The 12,659-nt window shown below is 25.8% G+C and overlaps 1 non-coding gene across 1 annotated transcript; it reads left to right on the top strand.

The window, feature by feature from the left end:
* Window positions 1–8,151: 8,151 nt before the first annotated feature.
* Window positions 8,152–8,233, top strand: Trnas-aga. Its single transcript has one exon. It is a non-coding gene; the product is annotated as a tRNA-Ser (tRNA).
* Window positions 8,234–12,659: the final 4,426 nt, after the last annotated feature.

Raw genomic sequence — 12,659 nt, 5'->3', positions numbered from 1 at the left:
CAACAGAAAGCCAGGTTACAGACAAACTTAAATAAATGCACAACGTTTGGATAAAACGATTTACTGTGAACCCGCAAGCGGATAACGATGCCATTTGTACGTAATTCCAGTGTTATCCTCTTTCGGAATTGTTATAGGTAGAAAACTTTGCTGAAGACTCAGGTATCTGTTTTCATACAAAAGATCTTGAATAATTTTTTTTCTTTTCAAGAAAGTAATACAAAATTTCAAGTTACGCTTTATGTGAAAATAATATATTAAACATATGTAACATAACTACTACGGTGGTCCAAAAAACGCTTTTCGAACTAGAGGCCAAGTCAATCTCGCTTATAAAGTTCCCATTTCAAGAGAAAATAAATCTTTACTTTTTGTTCTTTGATAATTCAAATATCAATAGGTACTGCCGGGCAATTCAAAATTCCATTTGATTATCATGCGAAAATTTTGGTTTTCGAAAAAATGAACTCATGCTTCCCGGTTTGATCGAAACGTGCAACATTTCATACTGATTGAAGAAGAGTGTCTACGAAATAAAACCATACTATTAACTTTTAATGTACTTGAAATTCTGAACGTTCAAATGAACGAAATTTTTTACTGATGACTTTGTGAATAAAAAAAAAGTGCTTAAATGTTTATTTATTTACATTCTGAATAATTCATTATTGGAACAGAATTATAATGTATATATTTTAAATTACAGTTGAAACAATATTTATGGGCAAAAAGGAAATGGGGAAACATATTTCGTTCATTTGAACGTTCAGAACTTCAGGTACATTAACTTTTAGTTTTAACCCTCTCTCATCCCCATACAATACCACAAATATGACCTAAGAATTAAAAAAATACATTTTTATGTATTATTTTTAATTTTGAGCTATTTCTGTTCTCTTTTTCATATAAATAATTACTAATGAACAATTTGAATACATATTTCCCATTACTTTTTACGTGATTTAAGTTCAGAACGATCAAATAAACGAAATTGTTTACTACAGAATTTTAAATTAGAAACAGTGCTAAAATAATAATTTATTTATAATGAAAATTACTGATTACAAAAAAAAACTTGTATTCTTTTAAATGGTAGTTGGAGCAATGTTTGTAGATAAAATAGAACAGGAAAATAATATTTCCTTGATTGGAACGTTCGGAACATCAGGTGCATTGACTTTTTCAACAATTTTTAATTGTTTAGATAAATGTAACTTATTTAAACAATTATTTAATCTCGAAAAATATTTAAAAAATCACATTGCCTGATTGAAATGTAATAGTTGTTGATTGTTTGGAGTCATTAGTTTTTATAAAAACATAATTAATTATTTTTTATATACAAATTTTATAAAAATTGAGTCAGAGGCGTCCAATTTTTTCTGAAAATGGTAAACTATTCTACTTTTTTTACATTTCTTCTAATTTTTAACAAATCTCTATTTGTTTAAACAATCTTTATTTGCTCAAGCAGTTTTTTTAAATAATTAAAAAAAACGTAATAAAATAGAATGAAAGCAATTGTTTTTCTGAATGTGTAGTGTACAAAAAAAATGTTTTGAACATTTTTTAGTTGCTTCAACAAAAATAATTTGTTTGAACCATTTTTAAAAATATTTTTAAAATTTTACTTTTTGAATTAAACATAATATTAAATGATTTCGAGTAGTAGTGACACATGCTAAAAGCTTTATGTTATTGTTTATATAAATAATTATTCTTTTTTTTATTTTCTATAAATTGAATATGGACGGTATACATCTTTTTGGCGCAATATTAAATAAATCATAAAAGTCATCATAAAAATGCATTATTACATTCTTCATATTTTTACAATCTTTGCCACGATTATACTATAATAAAAAGTATGATTACTAATTCAAATTATGATTCATGTTGTAACATTTTCTCTAAGCAACATTTATGAGGAACAAGTGCTATATATTAGGTAATTTAAAAAAATTAAAATAATAAGAAATTACTTTAGTTATTTCATCCGGAAATGGAAACTAGGAGGAGGGGGGGGGCGTGACTTGAACTTTAGGTTGCACCACGAAAATAAAAATTGCTTTTTAGGACCTCTCTTATAACCACCCTGACACAATTTAAACAATTTCTTAAGTTTAAAGATTTTCATAAAAAAACAGATCAAATGTTTTTAAAATCGAAGAATTATCATTATGTTATTCGGAAAGGACCCTTCTGGCCTCAGAACAAAGAGGAACATGGGACAACTTAAAAAAAGTTATTTGTTTTTTTTTTTTAAATAAAATAAAAATTTATTTCAATTATATTAAGATTCAAACCATATCCGTGGTTGAAATGCATTATATTATTAACAGCAAGATTGAAATACAAGCATAAAATTAAAAACAATATCTTTAAAAAAATTCAAAGTTATCATCTAACTAACAGAATGTGCGTTCTTTTGAATTATCTGGAGACTTCCATGTAAAGAAGCTTCACGTATTAAAGCTATTAAAAATTCCTTGGGATTTTTAAAAATAATCTAAAATAATGAAAATCGTTTAAAATCCTTTGAAATCCCTTACAATTTTTTTGTAATCTATTCAAAATTCCTTGGAATCTTTTAAAATACCCCAAAATCTTTAAAATCCTTTAAAATCCCTTCAAATCATTGAAATTAATACAAAATTGATTGAAATCCCTTAAAAATACCCGAAAATACTGCAAATCCTTTAACATCCTTTAATGCTCTGAAGTTCTTGATATAATTTCCTTTAAAATGATTTGAAATGCTTTTAAGCTCTTAAACTTTTTAGGCATTTCGAAAAATACCTTAAATTTTTTTTAAATTGGAATCTCTTGGACTTATTTTAATCTATTGAAAATGTCTTGGAATCTTTTATGACAATCCAAAATATTGAAAATCCTTTAAAATTTATTAGAATCTTTTAAAAAGCTCTCCAACATTGCAAATCCTTTAAAATCCTTTGGATTCCCTTTTAATTATTGAAATTTATTGAAAATTTGTTGGAAACTCTTAAAATACCCTAAAATATTACAAATCCTTTAAAATTCTCTGAAATCCCTTGAAATGGTCAAAATCTATTAAAAACTCCTGGCAGTCTTTTTAAATACGATGAAATATTGAAAATCTTTTGAAAACCATTAAAATTATTGAAATATTTTTAAATTTCGTTAGAATCTTCTAAATGCCCTCAAATATTTCAAATCTTTTGAAATATCTTCAAATTATTTTAATCAATTAAAAATGTATTACAATATTTTAAAATACTCTACAATATTGGAAATTCCTTTAAATCCTCCAAACAGCATAAATATTAATTAAAAGTATTAAAAACACTTTGGAATCTTTTAAAATACCTCAAAATCTTTAATATCCTTAAAAACGACTTGATAAAATTTAAAGCTCTTGAAAATTCCTGGTCATTTTCAAAAATACCCCAGAATCTTTAAAATTCTTTGGAATTGCCGAAAAATATTAGAATCTATTACAAATTTCTTGGAATATTTTTAAATACCCTAAGATTTTGAAAATTCTTTAAAATCCTCTGAAAGTCCTTAAAATTATTACAACTTTTTTAAATTCGTCTTAATCTTTTAAAATATCCCAAAATATTGCAAACTATTTAAAATCGTTTCAAATCTCTTCCAATTATTGAAATCTTTTAAAATTTCGTGAGAATCTTTTTAAATACCCTAAAATATTTAAAATCCTTTGAAATATCTTTAAATTATTCAAATCAATTACAAATTTATTAAAATCCTTCAAAATACTCTAAAATATTAAAAATTCCTTAACATCCTCTAAAAAGCATAAATATTAATTAAAACTATTACAAATTCTTTAGAATCTTTTAAAATACCTAAAAATCTTTAAACTTCTTTGAAACGACTTAATCTAATTTCAAATTCCTTGAAAATTCCTGGGCATTTTCAAAAATACACTAGAATCTTTCAAATTATTTGAAATTGCCTGAAAATATTAAAATTTTTTACAAATTTATTGGAGTATTTTGAAATACCCTAAGATCTTGAAAATTCTTTAAAATCCTCTGAAATTTCTTAAAATTATTAAAACCTTTTAAAATTGCTCTTAATCTTTTAAAATAACCTAAGATATTGCAAACTCTTTAAAATCCTTTGAAATCTCTTACAATTATTGACATCTTCTAAAATTTCGTTGGAATCTTCTTAAATACCCTAAAATATTTAAAATCCTTTGAAATATATTGAAAATTTTTCAAATCATTTAAAAATTTATTTACATCTTTTAAAATACTATAAAATATTTGAAATGCCTTAAAATCCTCTAAAAGCTAAAATTCTTTAAAATGATTACAAAACAATTTCAAGCTCTTGAAAATTCCTTGGCAGGTTTAAAAATACCATGGAATCTTTAACATTGTTTGAAATCGCCTGAAAATATTGAAATCTATTACAAATTTCTTGGAATATTTTTAAATGCCCTTAGATTTTAAAAATCCTTTAAAATATTGCGAACTCTTTAAAATGCTTTAAAATTTTATTGAAATCTTTTAAGATAGTTTAAAATATTGGAAATGCCTTTGGATCCTCTAAGGACCATAAATATAAATAAAAACGTATACAAATACTTTGGAATCTTTTAAAATACCCTAAAATCTTTACCTTAAATCTTTAATATTCTTTATAATGACTTCAAACAATATCAACGCCCTGAGTTTTTGAAAATCTTTTAAAATCCTCTGAAATTCGATAAAAATATTGAAACCTTTTAAATTCCTCTTAATCTTCTAAAATATCCCAAAAATTGTTGAAATGGATTTAAAATTCCTCGCAATCTTCTGAAATACCTTCAAATATTACAAATCCTTTAGAATACTTTAAATTCCCTTGCAATTATTGAAATCTATTGAACAATTTTTGGAATCTTTTCAAAATATTCTAATGTTTTTCAAAAAAGTTTAGGAAAATTCAGAAATAGCTTAATGTTCAAAATATGACTAAAAAGTTATTTAAAAAAGTGGAACTAAAAAGTTATTTAAAACAAAGTGACTTAAACTATCAGGCTGAAAATGCTTCTTACATAAATTCTCTGACTTTCAGTTTTGTTGTTGTAATTCTAACCAAAAAGTTTCCTTGACATTTTCCATACAAAAATGGTAAAAAAATTGCCTTTCAAAACAAATAAAAAGCGAAAAAAAATTGCGCGGCACTTTGCGGTATTTCTTTGAATGGATCATAATTTACATTTATTGAATGAAAGGATTTCATTCAGTGCCATGACCTGATTTCATAAACGTAGTTTGTATTCGTCATTTGCATTCATTTTAAAAATTAAGTGAATCTCTTAAGTTGTATCTGACAAATGAGGAATGCGGATAACATCTTACGTGTAATAGCTGCACGATCTGTCTTTATTCGCGCAATCGTGCAATTCCTATCTTCTTCGTGGTCGTATTTTGCAAGAATTCGTTTCCTGTTTCGAAGAAGACATTTTTCTAGTTCGCAACTTAGTTCTGGAATGGGAGGAATGAAGAATACCAAAAAATAATATTCTCGACACAATAAGATTCCCGAATTGGAAAATTCCCGAAATTTGAAAATCTCGAATTTCAAAATTCCCGAATAACAAAATTCCCCGCTGTTAATAATGTTACAATAATTAAACATTTCTGAATTTAAACAATTGAAAAAATGGTTTTTTGATTAATATTATTTGTTTGAAAACATAAAAGAATCGACTGTTTTTATCAAATAAATTTTATCTTGTTAAAACGTTTTCTAAATTGTTGTTTGAATTTTGACATAACAATCGAGCGAAAAGTAAGTTTCTCCGTATATTTTCTCCCAATCTGGTAACAATTCAAAAATAACTTTGCAAGATTTAATTTAGCAGTGATTTATCTTAAAGTCTTTTTTAATAACAATTCGATTTTCAATACGTTTTCTGTAAATTTAAAAAAATACTGCGCATACTTTCAGAAGCAATTTTTCACCCAGAAATATAAGTTTTTTTTTCAAATATTGCTATTTTAAATTCAAACAATAATTCAAAAATATTCCCAACTTAAAAAGAATATTTTCACTGACGCAAATAGTTGATTATTTTAATTTTAATAATTAAATAATAACTATCAAAATCATATTTTTTTAACTGTTTAAATTGGGGAATTTCATCATCCGAAAATTTTCTAGTTCGGGTAAACAAATTTAAAAAAAAGACAATGTGAATTTCGAAAAAATGGAAATAGAAGTAAAAAAGTTACATAATCGCTGTACAGGATTTTAAAAGGGTCACTTATAAATAGGTTCATTTATCAAAGAGATGAATTTTATATGAAAAAGATTAATTTTCTACTCAAAAAGGACGAATTTTCAATAAAACATATGAATTTTCAACCAAATAGTTCAGCTTTAAACTGAAAAAGATCCACTTTCAACCAAAAATGGAATAACCAAATTTTCAAATAAAGAAATGAATCTTTAACAAAAAAATGAATTATTAAGGAAAAGTATAATATTTGATATTTCTACCAAGAATTATCATAATTTTTAATAAAAAAAGGTAGATCTCAACCAAAAAATACAAATAATAAAATGAATATAATAATAATAAATAAAAGAGTTCAATTTTTTACACAAAACTGATTTTTTAGTCAATAAACAAAAAAAATGAATCCAAAATGTTAAATTTGCAACAAAAAATACAACAATTTTAGTTTAATTTATCAACAGTTAAGTTTTCAGCCCAAAATAATGAAATTTTAAGAAATAAGTTAATTTCCAACTAAAAAAGATCAATTTTCAATAAAAATGCAACAGTTATATTTTCAGTTAAAAAATTATGAATCTCAAACCATAAAATAAATTATTCACCAAATAGTAGAAACTTGACTAAAAGAAATCAACTTTCTATTGAAAAAGACCAATTAAAAAAAACTTCTACTAAAAATAAAAAAGTTAAATTCTCAACTAAAGAAATGAACTTTCTATCAAAAATATAAGGTTTCATCAGATAAGAAAATTCTAAAGAAGATTAAATTTCTATCAAATGAGGTGAATTTTTAACCAAATAGTGGAATCTTTAATCAAAAAAGTTGAATTTTCAGCAATATTGTAGTTTCCTGAACCAAAATAGTTTAATAAATAATCAAAAAGTTTAATTTCTATTCAAAAAGGACAAAATTTCTTTTTGAATCAAATAATACAAATTTGGAAAAAGTTGAATTTTCAACTAAGAAAGAATTTGGCAGTCAATAAAGAAAATAAATTTCAACCAAAATGTTGAACTCTCATGCCGAAAAGAAATTTTGTTTACAAAAAAGATAAATTTTAAATCAAAAATACAAATTTTTAATAAAAATGTTAATTTTCGACCGAATAGTTAGAAAAAATTAACGGAAATAGTTGAATTTTCAAGTTAAAGAGACGAATTCTCAACAAGACAGTTGATTTAAAAAAAAAAACGAATGCTTTGCAACAAAAGTTTTTAATGATTAAACGAAACGACAAATTTTCGACAAGGCAGTTAAATTTTCAAAAAATAAATAGATAAAAAGTTTAACCACCAGATAAATTTTTAAAGGAAAAAAGGGAACATGTAGTAGTAGAGAGATTTACAAAATGACTTTGTGAAGCTCTTCACCTGGGGTGGTTGCTAGAGAGATTGATCAGCGACATGGGTCGGATAAGTGTTGCCAAAATAACGTGTCATTTAAATACACAACACGGAATTTCTAGATTCATATAAAAACCTATGCCCCCCCCCCCCCTTGTTCTGGCTAATCACCCTTACCTCAAAAGGGATTTTCCTTGATGGTATAATAGGAATAATCAATAAAAAATAGACCTATACTTTTTTGCTGCGGGTAATATAGTTTGAAAATGGAAATTCTAATTTTGTATGTAAAGTTGGCAGTAGTTCAATTATTAACATGAAAAATTTAACTAACCAAAATTTAAAATTCGATTAAAGGTACATATACAGAATGAACTAGTTTCCACGGTAAAAGCAGTTAGGCAAATTATGAGAGCAGTATCTCGTGGTAATAGGAAACGTTACGGTAAGCGAATTTAGTGGCACGTTCGAGTTTATGCAAGTGAACGGTATAAATAATTTATTCCTGGTGTGTTATCCTTTCTAAAATATGCCGTACCGAGAATAATTCTTCCCTCCCATCAGCAGTCGTGGCCGAGTGGTTAAGGCGTCTGACTAGAAATCAGATTCCCTCTGGGAGCGTAGGTTCGAGTCCTACCGACTGCGAAGTTTTTTACTTTAATTTTGTTAAAATTGCTATTATTTAATCCCTTATGAAAGAAACGTAAACAGGAACATTAAAAAATTATATTAAAAGAAATTTATAAAATAATATAAAAAAAGTATTGGAGTAAGTTTTTTTTTTTGGAATATTAAAAAAAAATGTTTAATGTAGCACATAAGTCTCTCGAGTTAAAATAATTATCTTTTGATTCTTCAGGGCAAACTGAAGAAAGTAGACCTTCGATATTTTTCGTTCTATTTCAGTAAATGCTGAAATGAGTAAATACAACGAAATATTGTTTTTCCAACTCTATCTAGTCATACTGAATTAAAATTGTTATGTTGATTTTTTAGCAAGGACTGTAACAAACAAAATAATTTTGTAGAAAATATGTCATAAGCGAAATAGTTTAGTGAAAAATTTAATAAAATATACGCTTTTTTGTAGTTGAAAAAACAAAGGAACATAGAAGCCGTATCTCATAGCCATTAAATTTCTATAAATTTAATATTTTGAATTGTTAAAAATTATTTTCCTGAATACAAAAGTGGTGTAACGTTATGTCTCGACTTGAAATAATTTTATCGATGTCAACATTATTGTGCGCCAAAAAAACTTGAAATGATTGGATTTATTGGAAATAGCACTGAAAAGTTTCTTTGTAATATTACGGATTTTTTTTTTAATTTTGAAAAAATATCCTAACGTTAACTAAAAATTTGTGTAAAGTTTCCTGAAGTAAATAACCTTAAACAGAACAAATACTATATTAAAAAATGACGAAAAATTAAATCTTTTTCATTTGTATTTAAAGTTTCAAAAAAAAAAATTTCTGTTTTTTCATATTTTTTAATGGGCCATCTTTACACAACATTCTCAAAAATCTATTTACACAAGATCCGTAAAAAGTAGAAAAAAAAATATTTCAAACTCAAAAAAATATGATTCTTTATTTTGTTGAAAAGCGCAATACACAAGTAAAAAATAAAAACTTTTTTTGTAACTTTATGTAGAAATTAACAAAAGCTCACATTTCACCGTTTTTTGAAATATTATATTTAGATGAAATTATTTGTTTCTTGTTTTTATTTAATCAAAGGTTATTTAATTTCATATCCTCCCCCCCCCCATTGGCAATTTTTGGCTCTACTGTTTACGAATTCTATGTTACGGATTTATATAGATTTTGTGTAAAAATGGCCCATAAAACATGATCCGTAAAAAATATGAAAAAATTTTTTGTAAGTTTCAAATATGTGTGTGTTTCCTTGGTTTAAATAAAGAGCTTCAAGTATAAAAAACGAAACACATTTTATTTAAATCTTCAGGTAAAAATTAATTAATTGCATTTTTTGAATTATCATATTTCAACCAAAGAATGTGCTTTCACTTCTTTCGCTCCAAAGTTATTCATTTTCATGAGCAGTGCACTAAAATTTGTAAACAAATTTTTCCCATATACAAAAAATTAGGAATTTTAAACTTTGCAATCGATTCGCCTAATAGTGAGAAAAATATTATTTTGTATCTAAAATTTCCAAATTCAATCTACTAATAAACCCTTTTAGTAATAAAAATGATCAAATTAAACTTGCAAATTATATAAAATTTGACATTTTCATTTATATCTCAGATTTTATTTATTTAAAATATAAAATCAATGAGTTTCGGAGAAGACTTGAAATTTCCTAAAATTTTAGGCTGTGATGGTTTTTTCACCGGAATTTAAAATTTTGAAACAGAAATAATAATCACGTTATGCTAGCGTTTTACATTGGAAATAATTATTTTTAATACAAAATTAGTTGGTTTCAAACATTACATTTTTTTAATAATTTACGATTCTCAGGTTAGTTAAGGTTTTTTTTAATCGGCTGTTGACATTCTTTATCAAAAATTATTAGACTTCAAAGTTTAATCATCTTTTCGCTATTTGAGGTTACGTTCCCGTTTAACACAAAACATCCTTATTTCAAAATAGAAAGCATTATATTATTAATAGTTTCAGGTTACATTAAAGTTTTCAACAGCTTGTTTTTCACAGCTTTTGGGAGATATTAGGAATTTATTAAGTAGTCTCTAATCAATCATTTCCATTAAATTACTTTAAATTTGGATGCCTCCACCCCCTCCCCTTCTGAAGCCCCAAAAATGCCCCAAAAATCTGAAATTGACATTTTTGCCATAAATTTACACATAAATGCTCTGTTTTTTCCTTTTTCAACATAAATTATTTTTGTTTCTCTAATGGAATGTTTTTAAGTATTTTTCAAATAATTAACCATTGTTTAAACGATATATTTTTGTTTAAATTTTTTTGCTATCACTCATTGAAAGGTAGATTTTTTAGGTTTGAATCGGCAATTGGACATTTTTAGGAATAATGATCTTTTTTTCAAGCATTTAGTATTTGTTTAAACAAGTAATTATTATTTTTGGGGCTCCACAAAGGGTGGGTGTATCCAAATTTAAAGTGATTTCATGAAAATGATTAATTAGAGACTCCCTAACAAATTCTTAATATCTCCCGCAAGCTAAGTTTAAATCTAGAAACCTGAAACCCAGTTTTCCGAAAACCAAAATTTCCCCATGTTAATCTTATGTGATTTTCAGGGCTTTTGCGGCAAGTTAATCGGTTAATATTAACCGATTTGGCTCAAAATTGGAGGGAAATTTTTTTCCGAAAACCTCACAACATGGGGGAAAGTCGGTTCGAAAGTCGGTTGTTTGGACCACTCTAGTGTACATCACTAGTTTAAAATATATTTCACAACAATTTCACAAGGTTTTTAAATATGTCATAAGATTTAAAGTATTTCAAACATTTTAAAAAGCGTACTACACCAGATTTCAAAGATTGCAAAACATTTGGAAGATTTGAAAATATTTCACTATGATTTCAAAGAATTCGATGATTTCAACGAATAAAAAAATTCACAGATATTTCAAAAGATTTAATAAAAATTTCTCAAGGATTTCGAACATTTCATAAAGATTGCAAGGATTTCGAAGATTGGAAAATGGCGTTTGCACCAGATTCCAAAATTTTCACAAAATTTCTAATATTTACAAAAATTGTAAAGCTTTCAAAAGCTTTCAAATATTTTAAAGACGTTAAACTATCAAATCAGGTTTTAACCAATTTGGGAAGATTTTAAAGGTTTCAATGATTTCAAACTAACACAAAAGGTTTTAAAAACAAATTTTAAACTAAGCATTGACAAATACGTCATAAAAATTTTACAAAGATTTCAGGTATTTTAAAGATTTTAGGGATTTCAAATATTTTACAATAATTGAGAATGATTTCAAAAGAATTCAGAGAAATCTCAAGATTTCACAAAGATTTTAAGTACTTTAAGAGATTTCATCGAATTTATAAAGATTTCAAAAGGTTTCAAAGATTTCATAAATATCTCAAGGATTTCAAAGACGACTTGTGCTCACAGAAAAATGAGGAATTATTTTATTTATAGCTCTTTTTTCTTGTAAATGGTTGGCATTCCAATTGTATAAAAATATACTTGATTTATACCAAATTTGTATTAGGTTCAGGGCACCTACAATTTTGGACCCAGAACTGTTACTTGTATTACCCAGCCGTATGTAAGGCGGGAACGAGTTGATTTAAAAACAAAGAAAAGCCTATAGATATTTTTGAATTTAATTCAATCCCAGTTCTGACCTTATTAAAACATAATATTTTTCTGTTTTTACTTTTAATTTTGAATGTTTCTAAGTCGAGTTATTAAACACCATACCGTTTCTCACAATTGTAAAAATTCTCACCATTCAGTATATGAGGAATCTTCAGACCCCTTCTCTCAGCGTGATTTGAGTGCGATGCGTGTGTTGTATGTATATGTTTGCGTACTATTTTCGAACGTCACATTTTTTTCGAATGAATCATAATTTTTAGTATAGTATTTAGCAAATTTTAGAATCCTCTCTTTTAAAATGTGAAAAAATTATTCCAATCTTTCTAATATTTGACATTATGGTCCTGCTTAGATTTAATATATTGAATTTTAAATATCACATTTTTTTTACAAGTTTTGTAGAACTTATATTAATTTTCCAATGTAAATTGTTCATAGACTATTAATGAATACTATACTACTTTTTAATATACATACCCGATTTCCCTAAATCGTAAAAGATTATACTAAACTGTAATATCGGTTTTAACGTATTTTGCAACTAAATTTCTATGGGTGTATGTTACATTAGAGTTTTACATCAGAAATTTTTATTTTAAATAAAAATTATTAGATTTAAAAAAATATTCCTGACTGTTTACTGTTTTAGGTTATGTTAGCGTTTTGCATCAACAATTGTGGGTCCGGATGCAATAAGGGCACATAAAATTTTTTCGTGCGAAAACGAAGTCCCCTGGAGGCTTTAGAAAAAATTTTCGAATTTTAATTT

This window comes from Belonocnema kinseyi, chromosome 10 (assembly GCF_010883055.1).
Source record: "Belonocnema kinseyi isolate 2016_QV_RU_SX_M_011 chromosome 10, B_treatae_v1, whole genome shotgun sequence".
Taxonomy (NCBI): Eukaryota; Metazoa; Arthropoda; class Insecta; order Hymenoptera; family Cynipidae; genus Belonocnema; species Belonocnema kinseyi.
Note: the sequence above shows the minus strand (reverse complement) of the source record. Positions and strands in the feature narration are given on the sequence as shown.